General features: G+C 46.0%; 1 long non-coding RNA gene across 1 annotated transcript in view; it reads right to left on the bottom strand.

Moving 5' to 3' along the window:
- Window positions 1-965: 965 nt before the first annotated feature.
- Window positions 966-23823, bottom strand: part of LOC125944563 (uncharacterized) — a 37363-nt gene continuing 14505 nt past the window's right edge. The window contains exons 2-3 of the long non-coding RNA XR_007466275.1: window positions 14690-14840; window positions 966-1116 (exon numbers count right to left, since the gene is read on the bottom strand). This is a non-coding gene — a long non-coding RNA (uncharacterized LOC125944563). The remainder of the gene's footprint in view (window positions 1117-14689; window positions 14841-23823) is intronic.

The raw sequence follows: 23823 nt of genomic DNA, 5'->3' as shown, positions 1-23823 counted from the left end.
AATTTGGCTCCAAAATGGAGGATATACAACAACTATCATAGCCGCATGGAAAACTAAGTTTGAATTTATTTTTTGTTACCGACATTGAAACTGTTTTATCAAAGTTAATGATCATTTGCCAGTTCTCACACCATTGGTCTATCAAAGCAAAATTCTTGTTAAGACATTTAATTTGATCTTGTCGGTTTAATACTTCTCTATACAAGACGCAGTCGTCTGCAAATAAACTAATCTTGGATTCAACCTGGCTAGTTATCTCGTTTATGAACAGAAGGAACAGCATAGGGGCCAGAGCGGAACCCTGGGGTACACCAGAAACGACTGGCAGATTACCAATTTATCTCGCCTATTTACTGGTCAAGGTATGTGTAGTCTCGGTGAAACGCGTGAGAGAGCTATTGGTAAAACTAGTGGAAAGCTGACTGATGACATCAGTTTCAAGATAATAATTTCCGAACTTTGTGGAGAGATGCATTGACATTCCAGTTATTTTTGTGCTTGAATGCATAAAATGACGTTTTGTTAAGAAAGTAACACAACGACAGTGTATTATTACCGCAAGTTTGACGACGCATATCTCGTAAATAGTGTCATCCACACGATTCTTTTCAATTGAATATGCCTTGCAGTCTCACCCGCTAGAATTTGTAAATTGCAATAGGTGCCTAATGTAATTAGCTAAAACTTGTGATTTTCGTTAATTAGCCGATTATGCATTTCTATTTATTGTGCAAGTGATGTCTGCCTGTTTGAATAGACCCGCTCGTGAACTAGAATTGCGCTATCTGCCACATGCAAATAAGAAAAAAAAAGAAAGTGTTCGCTGAGAGAGCCTAGTATATACGCCGGCAGAATTCTCTCATTTTTTAAGCGGACATTTGCTATATCAGGTGACATCTAGTTGGTAAATTTAGCGAGAAGGTTGTGGAGTGACAGACAGCTTGTTGTCGTACTCTTTCAATTATTTATTTTCTTTTTCAATTGCGGCATTACCAGGAAGTAATTTTATGGCATATCGCGGCATTTTCCTGGTCCATCCTGGCTTGAATCTCCATCACTCTGACATAGACAATCTTGAGGGCAACCAGTAGAGTTCCCATTTACTTTAAACTTGCACTGGAACAAAAAATAAAGAAAGGTCGTGTTTAGTGAATAATGAAGTGGGTAGTAAACCGTATAAGAGGACGTAACAGACCAAGGTGAAAAAGTTGCCAATAAATTATTGAGTGAGCACCAAAGATGCGTGTCAGCCTTTATATAAATCATTTCTGGTAGCTATTTGCACTTCAGTCAAAACGTTCACTCTAGTATATTGCGCCTGTGAATATTTCAATGGAAACCAGAGTGATATTCACTACGTCAAAATAGATGCGTCGTGCGACATGGGCTTAGACCCGATTCACTGAATAAATAATAAATGCCAGCATTCGCTGCCAGGGGCGTGTAGGTATTTGAGCGATTCGAAAATGTAGATATCAAATGGTAATAGTTCACAAAGAAATGTAGTGCCTTCCCGGAGTTCCCACTAACAAGCTAGTTAAAACGGTAGGCGTGGAGGCCAAAGTTGGCTGTTTCCTCGATGGTATGCTCGACCGAGCGAACGGAGCAAGAAACCTTTAGGAGTGGAAACTCCGCCAGTTGCGGCGACCAGATAATGTCACAAGCCCGCGGAGCCACTATCATGCTGGCGTCACCTGGTGGCTGAGAAAGAAATTACCGCCGTCTTGGTTGCCAAGGCAACCGGTCACATGTGTTTCTCTCGTTCGCGGCCGCGCGCGTTGCTCCCGTTCGGTCGCGCGCCTCACAACTTCTACTGAGGGCACTCACGCATCCTACCTGCATCCCATCTTAGGCTAGCAATTTCCGAACAAGGGTACACTGCACGTATCAGCGCTGTTAGTATTACGGCCCTCGAACAGACACCGACAAGAACAATTACTGTTTGACTTAAAGGCCCACAAAAACAACGCTACGGCGTGCACGCTGAAGCGAACGCCGAACGCCTGTGTGAGCGCGGGAGACGGGCGCCGCCGAAGAGAACGCGCCCGAGCGGCACCACCGATCCGCCGGGCTGCTGCTCTTTTTTTTTTTTCGCTGCTGCTTGCATGATATGCCGCAAGGTGCCGCCACTGCATGCGCCCCCGTCGGCGCATAATAATGTGACGTTATCTGGTCGCACGCGAGCGCCCGCGCTGACGGGAGTTTCTACTCCTAAATAATCTTCCTCCGTGACCGAGCGACAGAGTGGCCTCTACGGAACGTGGTAGTGAGAACATTTATTGCGCTCCTCCGCAATGGAGGCTTAAAGGAAAAGGCACGCGCATGGTACTATATAGAGTACTAGATATATTTGTAATGCTGAACTTTTATAAACGAAACATATATCAGGAAATAGTGACGTGTTCCATATATAGGCATATGCTTCAGTGGGACAACTTCTATGAACCAAAATATGAGGAAACATATGACGTCACGCCCAGAAGCTTTACGACATTGGGATAATAGACAAATTCAGAATAGCGTTTGCAACCAAACGTAAAATCGTTACGTACGTAAAGAGCTAGATGACGTTGTCCTCATTGCGCATGCTCCGATTTACTTGCGCTATGATAACGTACGTTTTTTGGAGGCAGTTTAACATTCGTAATGTTTACGAACGCTAAGAAATAGCGCTGTCGAGCATGGCGGCTCCAATGGCTCTCGTTTCAGTGTGAATTCTCGTGATGGCTACGTTCTCACTCGCATTGATCGCCAGTAACTATTGAAATCAGCTTTCGCTTTCTCTAAACTCGCTTGAAACGATAGTTTGGAGCACATTGCGCGTCCTATTTCTTAGATGATTCGGCCACTCAGGCGCCCATAAGCCTAACCAGACGCGTCCGCAAAGCAGCAACACTATGTTGCTAATGAATTGTTCTGGCACGAGGCACGAGGCACCAGATGGCGCCCTGTTTAAAACGTCATTAAATTTAATCAAATAGTATATCTATGATGTGCTAAATGTTAATATCTGTATTTTTTATTTAGCCTTTCCGTAATTCACTGCAAATAAAATCACTTGTTCGTTAAACACGGTGCTCTTTAGTATTTATACCTCGAAAACAGCCCTTCATATGCACAAACATGCTTAATGAGCCCATACCGTCAAGAATGCTTCGCTTTTTGCAGATGTCAACTGCAGTTGAGTCCACTTTTTTTTTTTTTTTTTTGCTTGATCAAGACATTCATCTGAATGAAATAGCCGATTATTTAGCACGAGCTTCTTTAAAAGGACCGGCGGTATCTGTGCAGCCGGCAACTGCGCATATCACTGCAGCCAGATATGGGCAGTGTTCTTTGACTGAACACAACAAAAGCCTCTCATTAGCAAAATCTACAGACTTTATACATCTAAATTATTCTGATGATGATGATGATTTACTGGCATCCCCTTTGACACGGGGCGGCAAGTAATATTCACCTAGCCTGCTTGATTTAATCAGGTATATTATACATGTTCTTTATCTAGCTAGCATTTTTGTATACTTCTCATTATTCTTTCTTTCTTTTTTTTTCAAAAATTTACCTCGTACCGCGCGCTACCTATGATTTTAAAAGATCATGTCGTATCAATGTTTTCCATGTTTTTTTTTTCCACCAGTACTCTAATCGTCTCTTGCTTATCTCTACGGCTGATCTATTGATGTTTCCTTCCGCTTTAAACCCAAGTGCTTCTAGGAGTTGCACGTTACCTGCGGTTCTCGCTGAGTGGATCCCGTCGCTTTCCATTATGATGTGCTGAGTGGTCTCTGGAACTTTACTGCAGCATACACATGCCTCATCTAGTTCCGAATATTTGCTCCGCTATGATTTTGTCCTTAGGAAACCGGCTCTAGCCTTAAATAGCAAGGTATACTGCCCTTTGTGTTATCGTACAGATTTTCCTTTCTAATTTCTTTCTTCTCATTCTTCTAAATCTCCATTGTCCTTTTTGTTTCAATTCTTTGCATCCAATGCACGGTCTCTGTTTCTCTCACTTTCTTTCTGATGACTCTTGGTTTTCTATTTACAGTTTCGATTATTCTGTAGTTGGTTGCCAACTTCCTTAACCTCTTCTTCCATTCTGTGTCCACGCTTTCATGTACAGATACTTCTGCACTTTAGCCGCCCATATATATTCATCCGTGTTCCAGAGCCTTTTTTTCAAAACTAATTTTGCTCTGTGCTTCTCTGACTTCAAAAGAGTCCCAACCCATGTCACCCTGCACTGCCTCATTTGTGCTATTACCGTGGGCTCCCAAAGCCAACCGGCCTACTGATCTTTGGTTAACTTCCAAACCCGACAAGATATCCGAATTTAAGCATAGAATGGCATTTCCGAATGTCAGCGCTGGCACCATTACTCCTTTCCAGATTCCACGCACCACCTCATACTTATTGTGGCCCCACAGTGCCCTGTCTTTCATTATTGCTGCATTCCGCTTCCCCTTTATTTTCAGATTACCTTGCTGGTTGCTTGAGTAATTATTTCCTTCGTTTATGTGTACGCCGAGGTACTTATATTGCTTCACTATGGGTATTACTTGCTGTTGAAATAACACCATGAAGTTACTGGTCTCTTCATTAAAGATCATAATTCCTGGTTTGTCTGTGCTAAACTTAAGGCTTATTTTGTCGCTGCGTTGCCACAGATATTCACAAGTATCTGTAAATCTTTTTTATTGTCCGCTAGTAGCTCATTGTCGTCTGCGTATACATCAGTGCAGGGACCTTCTGTTGCACCATTTGTCCATTGCGCATGTAGGAGAAATTAAAACCTAATTCGCTGTTTTCCAGTCGTCTTTCTTTACCCTTAACGTAAAGCGTGAACAACAACGGAGACAGAGGACATCCTTGCTTCAATCCTTGGTGAATTCCCACAATTTCATTGCCTTTTCGACCTTCCCATACAACTTGTACTTTGTTGTCTTTACATATCTCCCTCAGCAGGTCCACTAAACTGTCATCTATGCCTTCGTGCTGAAGAATATCCCATAACAATGCCCTGTCTACGTTGTCATAAGCTCGTTTATTATCTAGAAATGCTATCGATAAAGGTCTTTTCTGAGCTACTGGAATCTCTATGCACTGAGTTAGTACAAACATATTAGCCTATAAGCGTACGCCTGGCCTGAACCCATTCTGTATTTCCCCCAATACATCGTTTTTCTCCACCCACTTCGACAGGTCTACTTTCATGGCTTTCATTGTCATTCTATATATCACCGGCGTTAATGTAACTGGCCTGTACGAGCTCGTCTTATCCTTATCTCCTTTGCCTTTGTAGATGAGGTTCATCTTGCTTTCACGCAAGAACGAAGAACGAATTTTCTTCGTTCTAATCACTTGCTCTATGGCACAAGTCAGCAGTGCCTTGCTTTTCGAACCGATGTCTTAGATTATCTGTATTGGGATGTCATCGGGTCCTGCTGTCGTGTTGTTAGGGACATTTTCTGCTGCATTTTTCCAATAAAAGCTTTCTATGCTAAATTTTGATCTTTCAGGCTGCTGTTGCTGGATCTCTGCTGTTGCTGGATCTGCTGTCTGAACTACGCTTTTTCTCGTGCCGCAGTTATACCTAATAACGTCTGTGAAGTACCGCAGCGCATCGTCTCCTTCGTAGATGTTACCGTCTTCATCCCTTATAGCAGTTTGCGAGTTTTTATTTGGAGCTTCCAGTGCTTTTATATGGTTCCAGAATCGTTTTGGGGCGCCTTTGTTTCTTTTGTGATTGTTATGCACCCAACCTTCACTTGCAAATTTAATTTTCTCTTGCACGAGCTCACTCGCCACCATTTTCTTTTCTCGGTATGTATTCCGTCTAAGCACCTCTTCTTCTTGTAATCCCAACTTTTTCGCTTCTCGATGAGCCCTAGATGCCTCTTTACACTCTTCTATAGCTTGCTTTATTTCTTTAATTGTCGCACTTAGGGTCTGTCTAGGGTTTCAACGATGTACATCAACATCAGAAACTATTGCAATTGCACATGACTACCCAGCCAAGATTCACATTATCATGAAAGCGTTGAGAGCACACGTCAGGCACCTTGCTCGCGCCCCTTCCCACTATATAGCCTCACTGCCAGAAGACCCACCACGTGCCTCTTTTTGTGAGACGATACTGGCTTATCGTATATACCTTCCATCAGGTTATACAGCTGCAACGACAGTTTTTTTTTCCTCCTTGGTGCTTGGCTCAGCCACAAGTTCGACTGACAGTGCCTGGAATTCGAACGAAAGCCGAACTCTCATCACCAGCTCTCAAGCAACTTTCGCTGATCATGCTGTACCAAAAATACAGTGATCATACTCATGTATACACTGATGGTTCAACCACCATGGACGGTTTTGCAGGATAAGTGTTTTTTTCCTGCGAAAGTCTCCACCTTGAAGTTCAAGACATCACACCAGACGACATCGACAGCCGCGGAGCTTGCTGTTCTTCGTAGCGCACTTCGCATAATTCGTGAGGAGCCACCTAACAAATGGAGTGTTTTCAGTGACTCCAAGGCAGCGCTACATTGCTTGCTTTCCGCCTTACGCCGTGGACCCCATGAACAACTACTCCTCGAAATCCGATAGCTCCTTCATCGACTCGTCGACCAAGGACACGACGTCACCGTTCAGTGGCTTCCTAGCCACTGTGGCGCAATGGGCAACGAATATGCCGATGAAGCTGCTTGATCTGCTCATGAAGACGGCGCACAGGAACCAATCACGCTGTCAAGAATAGATGCAGCAGCGAAACTTCGACTGCTTGCAAACGATGCCACACAATCGTTGTGGAACACACCTAGTTTGCAACACACACGTCTGCATCGACTATACCCCTGTCTTCGACTTCGACCTCCACCTGGACTATCCCGACCCGAAACAACGGTACTTTGCCGATTGTGACTTGGTGTCGCATTTACAAAGTCGGTTGCTTTCCGCGTTGGATGGGAGGATAGTGCTGCGTGTGACCACTACGGTGACGAGGAAACAATCGACCACGTACTGTGTCACTGTCCCCAATACAGCGCACATAGGCAGTCACTCGCGACCGCGCGGGCGTGTCTTGACGACCGGCCGCTTTCGGAGCAGACAGTCCTGGAACGCCGGCCTACACAATCGTCACACAAGTCATTCAAGGCACTCTAGAAGTTTATGCGATCGAGTGGACTATCTGACAGACTATAGTTCTCACAGACGTTTCCAACCTCCTCTCTTTTAACACGAAAGTGTTTTATGCCGGGGTCCACCAAGACTTCACTGACGTATTTCCGTCTCGGAAATACGTCATACGGAAATACGGAATGACGTTCTTACAATGTACACGAACATAATACAAAGAAAGAATCCAGAAGAAAAAGTTCCACAAACATGCAAAATTTGGAAATCGAACCCACGACCTGTCGGTCCGCGACGATAGATCGCCGAGCGTTTAACCCATTGCGCCACAAACGCATTTGCAGAGAGCTACACAGACGCGCCTTATATATCTAACACTCCTCCGTGTACCCGCGCTCTTGCTCGGGGCGGTGCCGCCGCCTACGAGCAGAAAAGAGAAGTACTGCATTATGACACTAACGCGCACCGACAGTGAACGCTTCGGTGGTCTCAGCACTACGACGCCTCGATGCCAGCATTCGAAGGGACGCTGGCATCAAGAAGCACTACCAACGCCACCTAGGTGGCGTTCACCGTACTCAGCACAGCGGAGCGTGGCCTCCGCAATTAGCTCTGAAAATGTTTCTGAAGTTGATCGCGGAGGCTGCAATTACGACGCGCTGTACGCGCTGATTTGACTCGGTGACGATTCAGTTACGTGCTTTGTCTTGCGCGTTGTATTAGTGTGTCAGTTACGTGCTTCATCTTTCGCGTTGGGCTAGCGTGTGCAGCGTAGTGCAGCTTCCATATGCACGACGGTTGCTCATGGTCATCGACGTTGGTAGTCGTGATGCAGGAGACGTGCTACCAGGCGTCAGCGTGGGTGCATCAACGCCTAAGGGCGCTTTAGCCACAAAACACCAATAGACATTATATATCAATGTGCAATAAACATTACACTACTTCTGTGAAGACACGTTTCACTTTCGTGTTCTATACCGATTCCTATATAAGAGGGATCAACCACATTTTTTTTCTTATTCCTTGAATTTTTTTTCGTGACTGCTTTTACTCTTCCCTATTCTTTCCGCCTTTCATTTCCCCTTCCCCCAGTGCAGTGTAGCAAACCAGAATCTTATCGGGTTAACCTCCCCGCATTTCCCACCACGTTTCTCTCTCTCTCTCTTTATTTCCTTGTCCCACCACTTACATGGTTTCCACTTTCCAATCGATCACTTATTTTGCCGTGTCTGCCTTATTTCATGCTGTATGGACGTCAGACTCTGGAGTTTTGCAAGACGCGTAGCGCCACCTGCCGGTGCGAAGAGGTAATAATTGAGTAGTGCAAAGTCCGACTCCCTTGCTAAGTTGCCTAAGCAGCTAGCGAGTGCGAAACAACGATTAAACTTAATTTTGGTTCATATTGCGAATGTTTTGCGCATTTAACAGCCAGAATGAGAGCTATGCTATGAATTTTTCCGCTAGTCGGACGTGCCGCCGAACTGCCGTAAAGTTCTTGTTGGCTCACTGCTTCTATGACGATGGCGAGCACGACAGCAACCGCGACAGCTCCACTGTTATTCAGTCCGTGAAGGACTGAATAACAATTCAGTTCAGTTTTACCGATTTCCATCGCGGTCGTATGAAGGAGAAAGGAGAGAGCGCTGGATACGGGCCGTTCGCGTGTTGGGTAAGCGAATTACTCGCATTCTCCACAACACAGCCGCTCACATGAGAAAGTGTGATGATGTTGTTCTGCTGTAATTGTGTTGCGTAGCCCTGACGGGGGACTATGGCAACCAAGCGAAAACTGAAGAATCTGCAACCGCCTCTTCGTTGGCAACAGAATAAACAAAGTTGTAAACCATCCTGCGTATGTGCCATCGATGTTTCTACCTGTTTACACACGTCCGCCTCCACTTTACTCAGCAAGTGGAACGGAGAGATTTGGCAGGTTAGTTTAACCAAACATTTTGGTTCCTTTATGAATTCAAAATCGTGTTCTAGGGCATTGTGTTATCGCGAGCACATTTCTAGTTTCGGCTTTTCCGATACAACGAGCACGTTTCGCAATGCACTGAGCCCTCTTGACAGCATTTCTTTTCTTTTTTTTTGTAATCTGAGCAATAAAGTTGCTGTGGGAGCACTGGATGAGTAATTGTGAAGTAACGCACGTGTGTAGAAAAAAAAATGTCGCGTTTATTTACATTCATTTGTGCGCGCGTGTTGTTTTAAGCGTCTGCTAAATATTCAAGGGTACTGAGCGGTGCTGTAGCTCACGCGAGACAGAAAGATGCTTCGCGCAGGCACTGTAGGAAGCTTACTTTCGTTATGTTCGCAGACTGTTTGCTGCCTTAGAAAACGTTTTCTGTTTGCTGCCCGAAAAAGGGTTTGGAGGAATTTATTCTCTGTAAATAATTACGACATTAAACATTACGATAAAATGCTTAACTCTTTGAGAGTAAAGTTACGAGAAAATCGTTTGTGTTGTAAAATACACAATGTTTATTCATGAATAAGAAGATAAGCGCACTGCCAAATGGTTGTGTGCACGTCCGAAAACCGAAACAAGTGAGAAGCCTTCGTCTTATCGCCAACAAGGTGCGATAGAGCTTTTATGGTCTCCAAAAAAAGGAAACGCAAAAACGGCAGCATCGTTTGTGTATATACGCGCCCGCCGCAATGAGCGATAAACAATCCAATAACAAGTGGTCACCCTTTGCGAGATTTGAAACCAAATAGCCATCAGTTTAGCGCGTGCAACAACTACCGAATGCTAACACGTGTTCAAACAAATAAATCCCAAAATATCGTTCGCGACAATCTGTAGGTTTGTTTTGCCTTCGGTTGTACCCCGCGAAAGCGGACACGCACGTATCTCCATTTGCAGTAAATACAAACGGAAGACAACCGTGAAGAAAACATTCGAAGATGCGCGATAGCACGCTCGAACGCCCAGGAAGCGAGAACTGATACGAGAACGCAACTGAAAAGGCGAAGGTCGCCAGGGCCATTCGCCCCTGATAAAGCGAGCTTTGTACCACTGACCGTAAGCTACATAGCTAACTGACTTAATCATATATGTACTTCATCGCTTTCACATTATGTACGTACCCAAATTTAACACATTTTGGCGCTAGAGAACGGACGTCGGAGTGCTTGCCTCGAAATCGACGTCGTACGATGCTCGCTGTACTTGCGAGGTGCAGCGCGCCGAAATAACACCTGAAACTTCTTTTACATTGTACACGTACTTCGCTCTGCTCCCTTTCCGAAGCGTAGATGGGCGGAAGAAGCTTTCCAGGTCCTTGATATTTAGGAAACCGTGCCTCAACACAACCGAAAGAGGGGTACATCTCGCTGAGGGGTTTCTCGAAAGAGGGGTTTCCGTCTCGCTCCGCTACAACGGTGTAATGTCAAATTGTGGCCTATATAGCTTCGCTTGCGGACATCTCTCTTTGCACTACTCAGTTTGCGCCAAGGCTGCGATGGGGGTGTGGTGGCGGGTTTTTCCGCAGCGCCGCCTGGACAGAGTCTGAAGTCTATAACGTCCACCAGTTCCTTATATTCCAAGACTGCTGTAGGAAAAGCCTCAATTTTCTTCTTTATGTTTTTTTTTGCGATCTCTGTTATTTGCTCTTCATTCATTTTTAAAAATTCTGATGCTATTGGTTCGTGTTCTGGGTTGGTTGGTATCTCTTGCAAACTTTAAGGTTAAACGTCTATGATCGCTTCCCAGGCCATTTTTTCCATTTTCGTCGATTATCCTTTGGTCTAGTTGTTCGTAGGCCATTTCTGAGACTAAGGCGTATATAGTCGATACATGCCTGCCTGTTTCCGCATTGCCACGTTACTTGCCCATGACACTTATTCTCCCGGTTAACTACTATAAGGTTCCGTTCATCACACAGATCCAGCACTAGAGAGCCGTTGTAATCAGTATAACCGTCTAAATCGTCCATATGCGCGTTCATATCTCCCAATAATATCACCTGGCCGGATTTCCTGAGCTCATAAATATCGCTTCTAATGCAATCAACGAATTCCTTATTTTTTTTTCTCTGCTATCACTACCTGTCCATAGGTAAGCTACTCCCAGCCACGTCTTTTTGCCTTGCCATGTGCCACTAATCCATAAATGCTCTTTACATGTCTCGTTTACCATTCGCCACTTCAGACCTCGCCTAATTAGTACGCCTACACCTCCGCCTTTCCTTGACCCGGTCATTCTGTTGCACCCTTCCCATACAAAATTGTCAATAACAGGCAGCTGCTCCAAATCTCATAGATGCGTTTCGGTCAAGGAGTTTCGGTCAAGGAGCGTAGACCACGCTAATTGCTTCATCATTCAGCTGCGTTTGAATTTCCAGCCATTTTTCCTGCTTGCGACCACCCTGCATGATAATGTAGCAAATTTTACCTTCTCTGTTCTTATCCTTTCTGCGTCTTTTCCTGACTCCTGGTCGTCTAAATCTGCCCTTTACTGGTGTTTCGCTACGTTCAATACTTAATCCTGCTTCCTGATTGCCTGGGGCCCGCCTAAAAAAGCTATGGCTCGCGTCAGGAATCGACGTCCAACCGATGTTGCTACACTTTCGCTAAAATATATCCCGTCACGCACAAAAGCGCCTTCGCGGCCTGCTCGGTGCACTTTTCGGCTGATGCCAATGACCGTAAAATTCATTGCTTTAGCTAGAGTCCAAATTTCCCTGTTTACTGCAAGAACTGCCCTTTCAATTTGATACCCCTGCATTTCAACCTCTGACACCGTGCACAGCGCGATTTGTACTTCCTTTGAAACATTCCGCAGGTCGGTGACCCCTTTGGCTATTTGCTTTTCGATCCCTGCCCCTCGTCCGTGCAGTACGTCAATCGCTCACCACTAGGTGTCTCTCCTCCATTGTGTTCCACATGCGTTCCTTGGCTTTCGCTACCACCTCTCTAATCGGTTTTCCCTGAAGCGCGCTAACCTGGACTCGTTCGCCTGCACCTATACCGCCTGTGTTATCGCCGGTTCTACTTTACGCATGTTCGAATCCCCAACAAACACAACTCGACGTTTTACTTCCCCCTCACCGCCGAAAGCTACCCATGAAGTCACGAATACTCCCTTCCTGTCTTATTCTTGCCCTTGGCTTTGTTTTTTGTTTTTTTGTTTTTCGTGGCCGCGTCAGTGGTAGCCCCTTCGTGACCATCACTGACGTTACCGACACTGCTTTCCGGCGTGGCGGGTTCGGCTGTGTTAGCAGCACTCGCATCGGATCCAGCTCCGTTCACGGTGCTCGCTTCGATGGAACCGACAGTGGTGCCCCAACCGGAAATTCGAAGTATCATTTACAAGGCTGCGTTGCCATAATCCATAACTTGATTTTTACTTGCACAGATATGGTCTGGCGTCATCCCCTTATGCTACCTCTGCAATGAACCAGAATCCATCAATTACTTTTTATTATCGTGTCGGCGGTTTTCTAATAATCGAAAACAATCTTTGGAAATTGCACTTTGCAATCTAGGACTGCCGTTAAGCAGTTCAGTTGTACTCTCACTTAGAGCCATGGTGTTAGGATATAGACACGGGAACGTTTGCCGAGTCATTTATAATTTTGTCTGTGACACAAAAAGATTGCCTTAATAATATTTTCCCCATTTTTCTCATGATTGATTTACTTATGCTTCAATAAATTATATATTTTGAAAATGCAATTTGTAAAGTCACAAAATCACAATTATTATTATCATTATTATTATTCAAAATTTTCGTTTATTTTTTACTGTATTTAATTTATTATTAAGTTCATATTACTAGTGCTATTTAGGCAAGGCTGACTAACTCAGTATAGGCTACTGTAGTTCTTTTATTATCGGTTCATTTCTCACCTTCAATTATTCATTTATTTTACTTTCTAATTACTTATTCAATTCTAAACTATTTTATTTTAATTTTCGATCATAATGCCACCTGGTTCGAGGCCTATCCCCCACAGTGGGCTTGTGCCATTGATTGAGGCATCATCATCATAATCATCACCATATTGCCCCTTGTACGCGTATTAGGCTCCTGTAAATACATATTTCATTTCTCGCTTTCCTTGTTACATAATGCTCGAGTGTTGCCTAGTTACGTGGTGCGGACCGCATTTGTCATGCCCCATCTTGACCGGCGGATGGTAGTCTTATCTAACTTGCGCAATTTTAAGCGCTATCAATAGCTGAATACGAAGCGAAGTCTGCCCAGGCATCTAACCAGGAGTGACCAGGAGTGAACGCGCGCTGACAGGCGTGCATGTGGTCTAACCTTAAGTTATCGGATGGTTCGAGGTAAGTTGAGTTAAAAACTAGTTGAAATTAGCGAAACCCAACAGTTACGACACCGATAAGCAAGAAGGCTAAAGTTTAATTCCTACCTGGGCAGCCGCAGCCGAGCATGGGAAGACGATAATCGGCTTCTTCCGGAAGTACGCCACTATTATCGAAATTCGAAAGCAATTTTCGCGTACTTCACCCTGTTTACTAAACGGCGTCCGTAAGTGTACACTGTGAAGGTAGTAGGAAGTGCACTGATACAAACACCTTTCTTGATTGATGTCAGCTTTTGGCCAATATCAGCCGCGCATATTACGAAATAAAGCGCCCCGAGAAGAGTGAGCCGTGGACATCTGTTGAAAAGAGAGCGTTTGAGAGAAAGGTGAGTTCGCGTTCTGCACTCGAGCTCCACGCACCGCGCACGACTGCGAAATTTGGCTGAGGTGTTCACAGCAGCGCATGCTATCAGTGGACTGTGTCTTCGCCAAGCCCAAGGGGTGACTCAGAACCCCTTTAACTCGCTGCTGGTGCTTTTTCCAACTTTATCCCTCTACCTTGTACTTAATGCTGGCATTCTGTTTCGGGCTCTATTGAGGTGCCCATCGATGGCGTAAGAACAAAAACGCGCGCAAGTGGTGTCCCCCCTCCGCGTCGGCAGCGCTGCATCTGCGTCCCCTGTGAGGTAGAAAATGACCATTGGGTTCGTGCGGTTGGAGTTGATGTCGTTTTTGAGCTGCTCGCTGAGATGTCTGCAGTGCCTAACCTTGTCGAAACAATGAACTCAACAGAAAGGGCTCCGTAATGTATTAATTCCTTAGATAACGGTCCACGTACGATGTTTACACGGAGCGTAGCGCTGTGGCAAGGCCCTATTGGCTATTATACTTCAGCAGAAAACCGAACGGCGCTATTTCTTGGAGAGGGACAAGTGTGGCTGCAGGCAGCTCCTATTGAACTTGTGGAAAACACAGGAAACCCCCTGAATGTTGTGCTCTTCGAAAACGTGCTCTTCGAAAACTCTTGAAAGGATCCATTTCCACGATCTGCGCATGATAGCCGAATGTATGTTGAGCCGCCATGAGCTAGGGGGAAACATCTGAAGGTACTAATGACCATCTTGTCAAGACGAGTAGTGGTGCATGTAGATTCCGGTAGAGGTGCCTATAGTGGTGCCTGCAGTTGCACCACTGCCCGTCTTGACAATACGGGTAGTGGTACAACTGAAAAATAAAACAATTTAAAACACAAGAAACTTAACAAAAATAATAAAACATCTTACCTGCTGTCTGTTGCACGTTGGAGGAGGAAGGCCTCCGCTGTCTATGAGGGTACCATTTCTTGGAGGTTGGAGCCCGTCATTACCATAAGGATGTCCATTTCCAGGGGCATGATGCGCGTCGTTGCCGTAAGCTTCTGCCATATGCTGATTTCTGCAACCATACGGGCATAAACGCTGTATAGCCATATAATGAAGAGTGATGAGTCACATCCATGGAGCAAGAAAACTGGAGATTTAGCGTCACGCATATGGCAAGGAGAGAACTGGTTTCGAGCGCCGTCTGGTACATGGCCGAATGTAATGTCGGTCCGCGCTCGCAGTGCAGCGCAACCGGTGGTCCGCGTTCACGAAGCAGGGTAATTCTGCGCCGCCAAACGTCGTCTCCTCAAGCGCAGTTGCGCATCGAAGCCACGCAGCAAGTTATCTTGTGCCATGTTCGTGACCGCAGCACTTCGAAACGGCTTCAGCACGCGGCTAACAAAATTGACGTGCGAGCGCGAAGCCCCAGATCGTGCCTGCCCACCATGAAATCTAGAGGGCCAGACTGGGGCTTACAATGTCTTTAATTGCCTGCTACAGATGGCGTGTCGGGCACGCCAGCTTGAAGAGCGCGGGGATTGTCCTAATCGTGACATTGTCTGACCACTCGAGAGGGGGAATTTTCCGTTTCGGAGTTAACTTGCTGCGTGGTCACATCACTGTGCATCACTTCTAGTAAAGCCCATATATTCGCCCATCACAGTGCCTCTAGACGCCCTTTCTGGTTGTCCATGTAAAAGTAATAGGAACTTCTAATGCGTGAAATTACATCGTCGCGACGCTTGGGAACCGCCACATGTGTTGAACACCCAGTTGAATAATTTGACAGTTCAAAAATCTAGCGGAACGCATTTAAAGGGACACTAAAGGCAAATACTAAGTCGACATGGACTGTTTAAATACCCTTCCAGAAACCTGGCAACGGTTGTTTCGTGCAAAGAAAAGACTTTGTTTACGAGAAAATTGCATCTGACGGGTCCGAATACCTTTATGGAATTTCAAAACTCCCGCCACGCCAACCGACGAGTGGTGACGTTCCATACTCCATCAACGCCCTTTGCTGCGTGGGTGAGTAAAACGGTGCCCGACAGAGTGCGCTATGATGCTCCGTTGCAGCTGCTTTTGGTCAAGCGGCGTGGACCGCTCGGGCATCCCGCGACATCACATGGAAGTGGAATTCTCTGCTACTTGCAGTTTGTGCGAGGTCGGCGAGTCAGTAAAACTAGCGCAGCACTACGCGATGACCGAACTACCGGAAGGCGAAAGCGTGGACGGTAGAGCCGAGCGAGAACAAAACTTTTCGACCGCCCGTGTCGTTGTCAATGGTGTAATGTCAATTAGTTCTTTTTTTTTTCGGAAATTGAAATAGAACTGGTGAGGTAGCATTTTCTTTCGTCTTATAATAAAATACAACGATGTTTTTATAACAAGTGGCTGAGTACTACTGACAGAATTTAAATGGGGAGTGCCTTCGTCATCGGGCAAGTACTTGAATGTGCCGGGGGAGTCTCTAATCGTGTCCTGCATTTACCTCAGTTTCTCGATTACTAAGGCCCGTATTCACTAACGGAACTTAAGTAGGGCGTCAATAAGTGTGGGAAAAGTACGATTGTTAGGAAAGTTTTAGGAGAGTAGTTCAAAAGCGACAGTGAAGTATTACTTTCGAAAGTAATACTTTTCGGGTCAAGCATGTTGTCTGGTGTCGAGGATACGTAAATAATTTATGTGTACGAGCGGTTCAATCGTTAAAAAAAATTGCAGCAAAGTAATGCGGATATAAGTGTTTCAGTGCTTGCTCGCGCATTCTGCTGAGTAAAATACAAAGAACTACTTGGTTTTAGCGCTTTACTCAAACTTGTCTGGCCAGAAGTTCACATTGGTTCTCGCAGCCACTGCGTTTGTGTGTCGCCGTCGCGAACTTTTTTTGTTTTTTTGTTTTATTGCTGAAAACATGCGGTGTTTGTGCGTAGAGAGTGTGCGTGTGTTGTGTGTTTTCAACCCGCGCGGACGATGGATAAAACGAAAACAAACTTTTCCGAAGAAGAACGCGCCGTGCCAGTGGAGTTCGTTTCGTGCATTAATGAATATAATTAAATTATTTAAACATTAACGAGGCTCCCTATGACAACCTGAAAGGTTCCGGCGCCGTAGAATCGCAGTGCGATCAGCAGCTGGAGCAGCGGCGGCACGGGGTGACCGCGTTCGTTGGCTTTTGGGGCCAGTTGCAGCATTTCCAACAGCCGTAGCACCGCTTGCTTGGAAAAGTGGTACCGCCACGAGACTTTCGCGTCGTTGCATACTTCCATGGGATTCTGTCGATCCGTGGCCTTAGTGGCTGCGCGTATCGGTATGCCTCATCCTCCGTAATATCGTGCACACGTTCGGCGAAATCGGCAAAGTCGGCGAGGCTGTCGTTGCAGTCGGCCATCTTGCTTGCTAGGCGAGAGCAGCGACAGTCGCACTTAAGGTTGGCAATGGCTGTACTTTACTTTCCGGCACTCACGTGTCGATTAAAGCTTACTTGAAGTACATGATCCATCTATGAAACGCGTTAAGCATTTACCGGCTACATATTAAGTCATAAGTTAAGGATAAGTTCCGTTTGTGAATACGGGCCTAAGGCTCTGTTAGCGATAATAAAGTGTTTTAGCTCAGCGATTGCTGTCCGCTCCACTCAGACTGGCATATGCTAGGAAATGCCAAACAACCGCTTAGCGGGAACTCTACTGCGCTTGCGTACAACGCTCATACCGGCAACGGAACAAAGACCTCATTCCTCGCTCCGCTACAAAGCCGACTGAGCAGAGCGTGACAACATGCCTACTTGTCTCTTCGTCGTTTTGCAGCTGAGTTGATAGCGCGTCGCTCGCGTCTCCGCAAGACGCAATTATCAAATGCCAAATATACGCAGTGGCAGTTCCCTGCAGTATGTCAGAGCGTGAAATTTGAGCGCAGCGGAGCGTAAGGTGCGCTCTGCTAAAACTGTCTAATATGATGTCTCTGACGTCTCTGATGAAAACTGTCTCTGATGGCGCAAATTGGTTGACGCTGTCGCAGCTTCTCAGCAGGGAGGAACTAGTGCACCTTACGGTTTCAGCGCCTTCGAGCGCTGCACCAACTTATCTCCACCATTACGGGCTTCATTCTGCTTTGACTTGCTACGGCAAGTGTTCAAGGCAAAGACGACCTGCTCAGTTGCATCCTATGCTGCCCAGCCACTCCTGAGCATTGCTGCTATTCAAGATGGAAAAACTTCAACAAATAATTATCATTCTCAGGTGTCATCATCATCATCATCATCATCAGTCTATATTTTATGTCCACTGCAGGACGAAGGCCTCTCCCTGCGATCTCCAATTACCCCTGTCTTGCGCTAGCGTATTCCAACTTGCGCCTGCAAATTTCCTAACTTCATCATCCCATCTGGTTTTCTGCCGACCTCGACTGCGCTTCCCTTCTCTTGGTATCCATTCTGTAACCCTAAGGGTCCACCGGTTATCCATCCTACGCATTACATGGCCTGCCCAGCTCCATTTCTTCCGCTTAATGTCAACTAGAATATCGGCTATCCCCGTTTGTTCTCTGATCCACACCGCTCTCTTCCTGTCTCTTAACGTTAGTCCTAAGATTTTTCGTTCCATCGTTCTTTGTGTGCTCCTTAACTTGTTCTCGAGCTTCTTTGTTAACCTCCAAGTTTCTGCCCCATATGTTAGCACCCGTAGAATGCAATGATTGTACACTTTTCTTTTCAACCACAGTGGTACGCTCCCAGTCAGGATTTGGTAATGCCTGCCGTATGCACTCCAACCCAATTTTATTCTTCTGTAAATTTCTTTGTCGTGATCAGGGTCCCCTGTGAGTAATTGACCTAGATAAACGTACTCCTTTACAGACTCTAGAGGCTGACTGGCGATCCTGAATTCTTGTTCCCTTGCCAGGCTATTGAACATTATCTTTGTCTTCTGCATATTCATCTTCAACCCAATTCTTAAACTTTCTCGATTAAGGTCTTCAATCATTTGTTGTAATTCGTCTCCATTGTTGCTGAATAGGACAATGTCATCTGGAAACCGAAGGTTGCTGAGATATTCGCCGTTGATCCTCACTCCTAAGCCTTCCCAGTCTAACAGCTTGAATACTTCTTCTAAGCATGCAGTGAATAGCATTGGAGAGATTGTGTCTCCTAGCCTGACCCCTTTCTTGATAGGTATCTTTCTACTTTTCTTGTGGAGAACCAAGGTAGCTGTGGAATCCTTGTAGATGTTTGCTAAGATATTCACGTATGCCTCCTGTACTCCTTGATTACGCAATGCCTCTATGACTGCTGGTATCTCTACTGAATCAAATGCCTTTTCATAATCTATGAAAGCCATGTAGAGAGGTTGATTGTACTCCGCAGATTTCTCGATTACCTGATTTATGACATGAATATGATCCATCGTAGAATATCCCTTCCTGAAGCCAGCCTGTTCTCTTGGTTGGCTGAAGTCAAGTGTTGCCCTGATTCTATTGGAAATTATCTTGGTGAATATTTTATACAATACTGAAAGCAAGCTAATGGGTCTATAATTCTTCAGTTCTTTAACGTCTCCCTTCTTATGGATTAGTATAATGTTGGCGTTCTTCCAGCTCTCTGGTACACATGAAGTTGTGAGGCATTGCGTATAAAGGGCCGCAAGCTTTTCAAGCATGATATATCCTCCATCTTTGATTAAATCTACTGTTATTCCATCTTCTCCAGCAGCTTTTCCCCTGGTCATGTCTTTCAAGGCCCTTCTAACTTCAACGCTAGTTATAGAAGGAGCCTCTGTATCCGGTTCATCACTATTTTGAATGAAAGTAGCTTGGCTGTTTTGGGCACTGTACAGGTACTGTACAGGTACAGGTACGGGCACTGTACAGGTACAGGACTAACGGCCTGACACCGGCAAGAAAAAAAAATAATTGCCGAGAGCTAGTGGGGCTATACTAGTTGAGGTACAACCAAACTAGGAAGGCCCACTAAGCTTTATCAAAAGTCACTCCCTCACCAGAACAGGAATTGGCCTCCCTGGTGCAGTATTCGGCCACTACCTCCCTCATGACTCCGACAATTAAATCTCAGGTGTAATGCATTGCAAATGAAGTGATTTGAAAAGGTGCAACACATGGTGTGACATCGATATGCACGGTTGAATTCAGAAACTTGTCCTATTGTATGCACCGAGAAAAGTACATGAATAGGAAGATTTTCATGCGAAGAATTGTTTCCGAGTTTGGCACACTATGCTGTAACAGCTATCTGGACAGTAAGTGGCCTTTAAACATTATCGTGGGCCCATCTTGAAGGTAGAGCAATCTGAAGACGTGGATCATTTTCGTGGACATGTGCCATTGCTCGGTATGGGTAGCTCTTCAGTGAATCGCTTTTACGGCGACTTGCGTATGTACACTGGGCGGTGGGGTAACTTGAAATTTGTCAACTGGATATATGCCACTCTGACAACAGGGTATGCACCCCTGAAGCTATCGGTTATGTGTCATTTGTTATCTGCCACGGTGTTAGTGCCACCGTATTTGTGCGGTGTTAATTAATGTTTTTTGACGGGAATTTGGGTATTTGCCACTGGGGCCGCTCCGTACGTGCCATAAGGCACAAGGCACTATGCATTTGCAAGTGCATGTGGGGCACTGGGTATGTCACACTCGTCAATGAACATTTTTGGTGCCATCATTGGTATGTGCCACTGGGTGGGTGCTGCTTTGGCCGCTGGTTGTACGTGTGCCTCAGCTGACACAGAGTATGTGACACGGGGTGTAGGCCTGTGGTATGTTTGGTCGGCTGAGGCACGAATCCGAACATCGAAAAAGGACGGCGGTATTCCCGCGGGACTCGCCACTCGAGGCACTTTGCGTGTATTCGCGGAAAACTTTTACGCTCGGAAAAAAAAACACATTAATGTAGCCCGTATTGAGCAACAGAAAGCCGAATCGGGAGTTTCTCATGTTGCTCTACAATATTCTCATTTACACTTTTTATCTAATTATAATTTTGAAAATATTTTTTATTTTTGAAACTCATTATCTAATTAGGTGGAATGCAAGAAGTAATCTGAGTATCTCCAAGCTACGGTAAACAACATTACCTTGGTTCTGTCCAGCTACGTGGCCATTTGCATATTTTTACAGTTTGGTCCAAGTTAAGTGAAACATCCTGTATGTATGTATCTACCTATTGGCGAATTCCATTGGGAGAACAGGAGCACTCAAAAGCACGCTGAAAGTGCTCGTTCCAGCAGCGACGTGTTTCAGTGGTCGAACAGGAGTGGGAGAGCCGTCATTCAGTGGTAGAACAAGAGCAGTTTCGCTGCGCCGAGAGCAGCCGGGAGCAGTCCGGACTGCTCTCGCCTGAAAAGCGCAGTACGGAGAAAGTCACGTGACTTAAACCGTCATATCCTCCTCATTTCTTTTTATTTTGCTTCAGCGGGTGCGCGCGGCGTCAATGGTGGCAGCCAAGCGTAGTTGGTGTTTTGGCACCGCTGTTTTTGACGTTGGTGATACGAGCGAGCTTCGCAGCGATTTACACAGATCCTGGCATTTCTAGTCCGCCTTGCTTCTCGTTGGATGCGCAGGGGACAGCGGCAGCAAAGCGTCTTCGCCTTGCTGAAGTGCTTGAGACGCTCGACGGTGACAGCAGCGAAAGCTGCTGGAGCTCAACTTCAGATTCAAGTTGCAGTTTCAGATGATCTTCGCAGGCCGAAACGTTGTGGGATGCGTCGGCGCTGCACAAAAGTATGTAGTACGTGGCCGCAAACGGTGACAGCGCTACGCCCGACAGATTACAAGACGATCACGCATGTTTTCCCGCTCTCCTGCCAAGAATGGTGGGACGTCGATTGCTTTAGTCACATGGTACATTTCTCTTCACACGTCCTCCTCCCACGTGCTCTCCGAATGCACGCCGTATTCCAGTGGCGGGTCGAGTGTACCTGCTCTCTCGGCGCTGTCACCCGACTCCGCACTGCGCGGCGCCCTGCTCCTGTTCTCCCAATGGAATTCGCCATATGTTCGTATAACTGCGTTAGTATTAGGGTACTTCATACACTTACCGGGGTCTACACATTGACACGCATCTGTATATTTATTCAGTCACAGCTTTTCATCGGCTAACCAATGGTAAACGTTACCACTCGGCGCAGGACACGCCTGCATGTGTCAGAAGTTTGTAGAACTTTAACGATATTTCTATCCCTTGGATGTTGTCGCCAAACATTTGTTGATCTGATTTATGCGCGACGCGAATTATCTAGTACTTTCTGGAAGCCACGCGGGCACCAGCGATTACACTGGAACCTTCGCCGTCTTGTATAAAAGCCGACGCGCTTGACCCGCGGGGCCCATTTTCGATGATCGCCGATTCCGCTCGCCGCTATCGTTGTACTTGAGCGTTACTTGTTTTGGTGGGCACAAGTTCGCCAATAGATTAAATTTGTCACACAGAGTTTTGACGCCGCATCGTTCTTCAACGTCACTACAACGTGGCAATATATATGTATGTTTCTTTCTATGTATGTTCGTCATACCGTTAGCATTTTTAGGGTACTTCCCGCGCTTTGTGGAGGATATGTATTTATATATCTATGTTTGGATATATTTTTGTACATTTGTGTATCTGGGTGTGTTCCAATACTCGCCTTAGACGGCTAAATCGACAGCTAAGCGGACGGCGGCCATCTTAAGTCTCGTTCCAATTCTCACGAAGATGTCAAAGTATACAGCATCGCGAAGACATCATCGAAGTCAAGAACGATGCAGGCTACTTTCCTGTCTAAACAAGATGGCGACTGAGCAGGACGTAGAAACTCGACGGGAAGGTTGTCTGCGCACACAAAAACGCAGACACGCTTTTCAATACCCTTAACGTAAGTCACGTCATGTTTTTCATAGGTTCGCAGGCGAAAATACTTAAATTACAGAACGAATGTGTGCTTTTCTCACGTTTCTTTTTGTCGCCGTGAGGTGGCGTCACGTCGCAGAAGCGTCGTTCAGTTCCTCCAGGCGGCTCAAAACGCGTTTCATTTTGTCCTCGAAACTGTCTTAGCTGTCTTCGTAGACGTAAAAGTAGACTGTCTACGATGATGGAAAGAATCGGAACACAGCCTATGTCTTTGCTATCAATAAACTATATCTATGTATATTTGTATTTAACCGCCTTCCCGCCTACATGAAACACTGAGTAGTCGGTGGTCGAGGGGTAGCGCTTCGGGTTGCAGTACTGTGGTAACAGGGTTCCAAACCACTTACCCGACCAACTTGGGTTACTGGGTATGTGGTGATCTATGTATACGTGCCACTCTTCAGAGATTCTCTGTACATGCGTCACTGTACATGCGGGACTGGGTAGGTACCGCTGTTCGAAGAAACTATTTGACACCGACTTGGAGTACTATGTATGTGCCGCTCGGTTTATGCGAGTCTCCAATGAACCTCTTTGATGCCAACTTGACTACCTCAGTATGTGCTAGTAGCTGTCTGCCACTCTTCAATTAACGTCTTTGCCGCAAGCTTGGGTGACTAGGAATGTGCTACTCGGATTGTGCCGCTCTACATTGAGGAAGAAGATTCCTTAAATTTATGCGACGCTGTGCGAAATCGAACTAACTTCACAAGGGCTCCTGAAATGCCACATCCCGACGTGTTAGCAAGCGGCGTCACAAATGCACTGGATAAATGCGGCGTTTGAAATAACGCCGAACGCCTTTCATGCCAACATTTGTGCGAGTTATGGCATGAATGCACTAGGTATGTACCGCTCGGTCACTCAGTACGTGCCACAGAGTGCGCAGCATGTGAGCGAACAATTCTCCGCGTTCGAAGGCACCGGCGCCCTACACTTCTCATCTCGGAGGCCACGCGCGGACTTCTTAGCGGCGCCACTAGATGGCGCAGCGTTTCCAGAAAGAAGAGTGAGCTTGGAGCCTGGTGGCCGCATGACGCGTTGCTCGGCGTTCAGATGCACCGGTGCGACATGCATTTACGAAGCCACTCGCAGACTTCGTGGTGGCGGTGCTAGACGGCACCGAGTGTTCTTTGGGAAGCGCAATAGGAGGCGCCCC

The sequence above is a fragment of the Dermacentor silvarum genome, chromosome 3 (genome assembly GCF_013339745.2).
Source record: "Dermacentor silvarum isolate Dsil-2018 chromosome 3, BIME_Dsil_1.4, whole genome shotgun sequence".
NCBI lineage: Eukaryota > Metazoa > Arthropoda > Arachnida > Ixodida > Ixodidae > Dermacentor > Dermacentor silvarum.
Note: the sequence above shows the minus strand (reverse complement) of the source record. Positions and strands in the feature narration are given on the sequence as shown.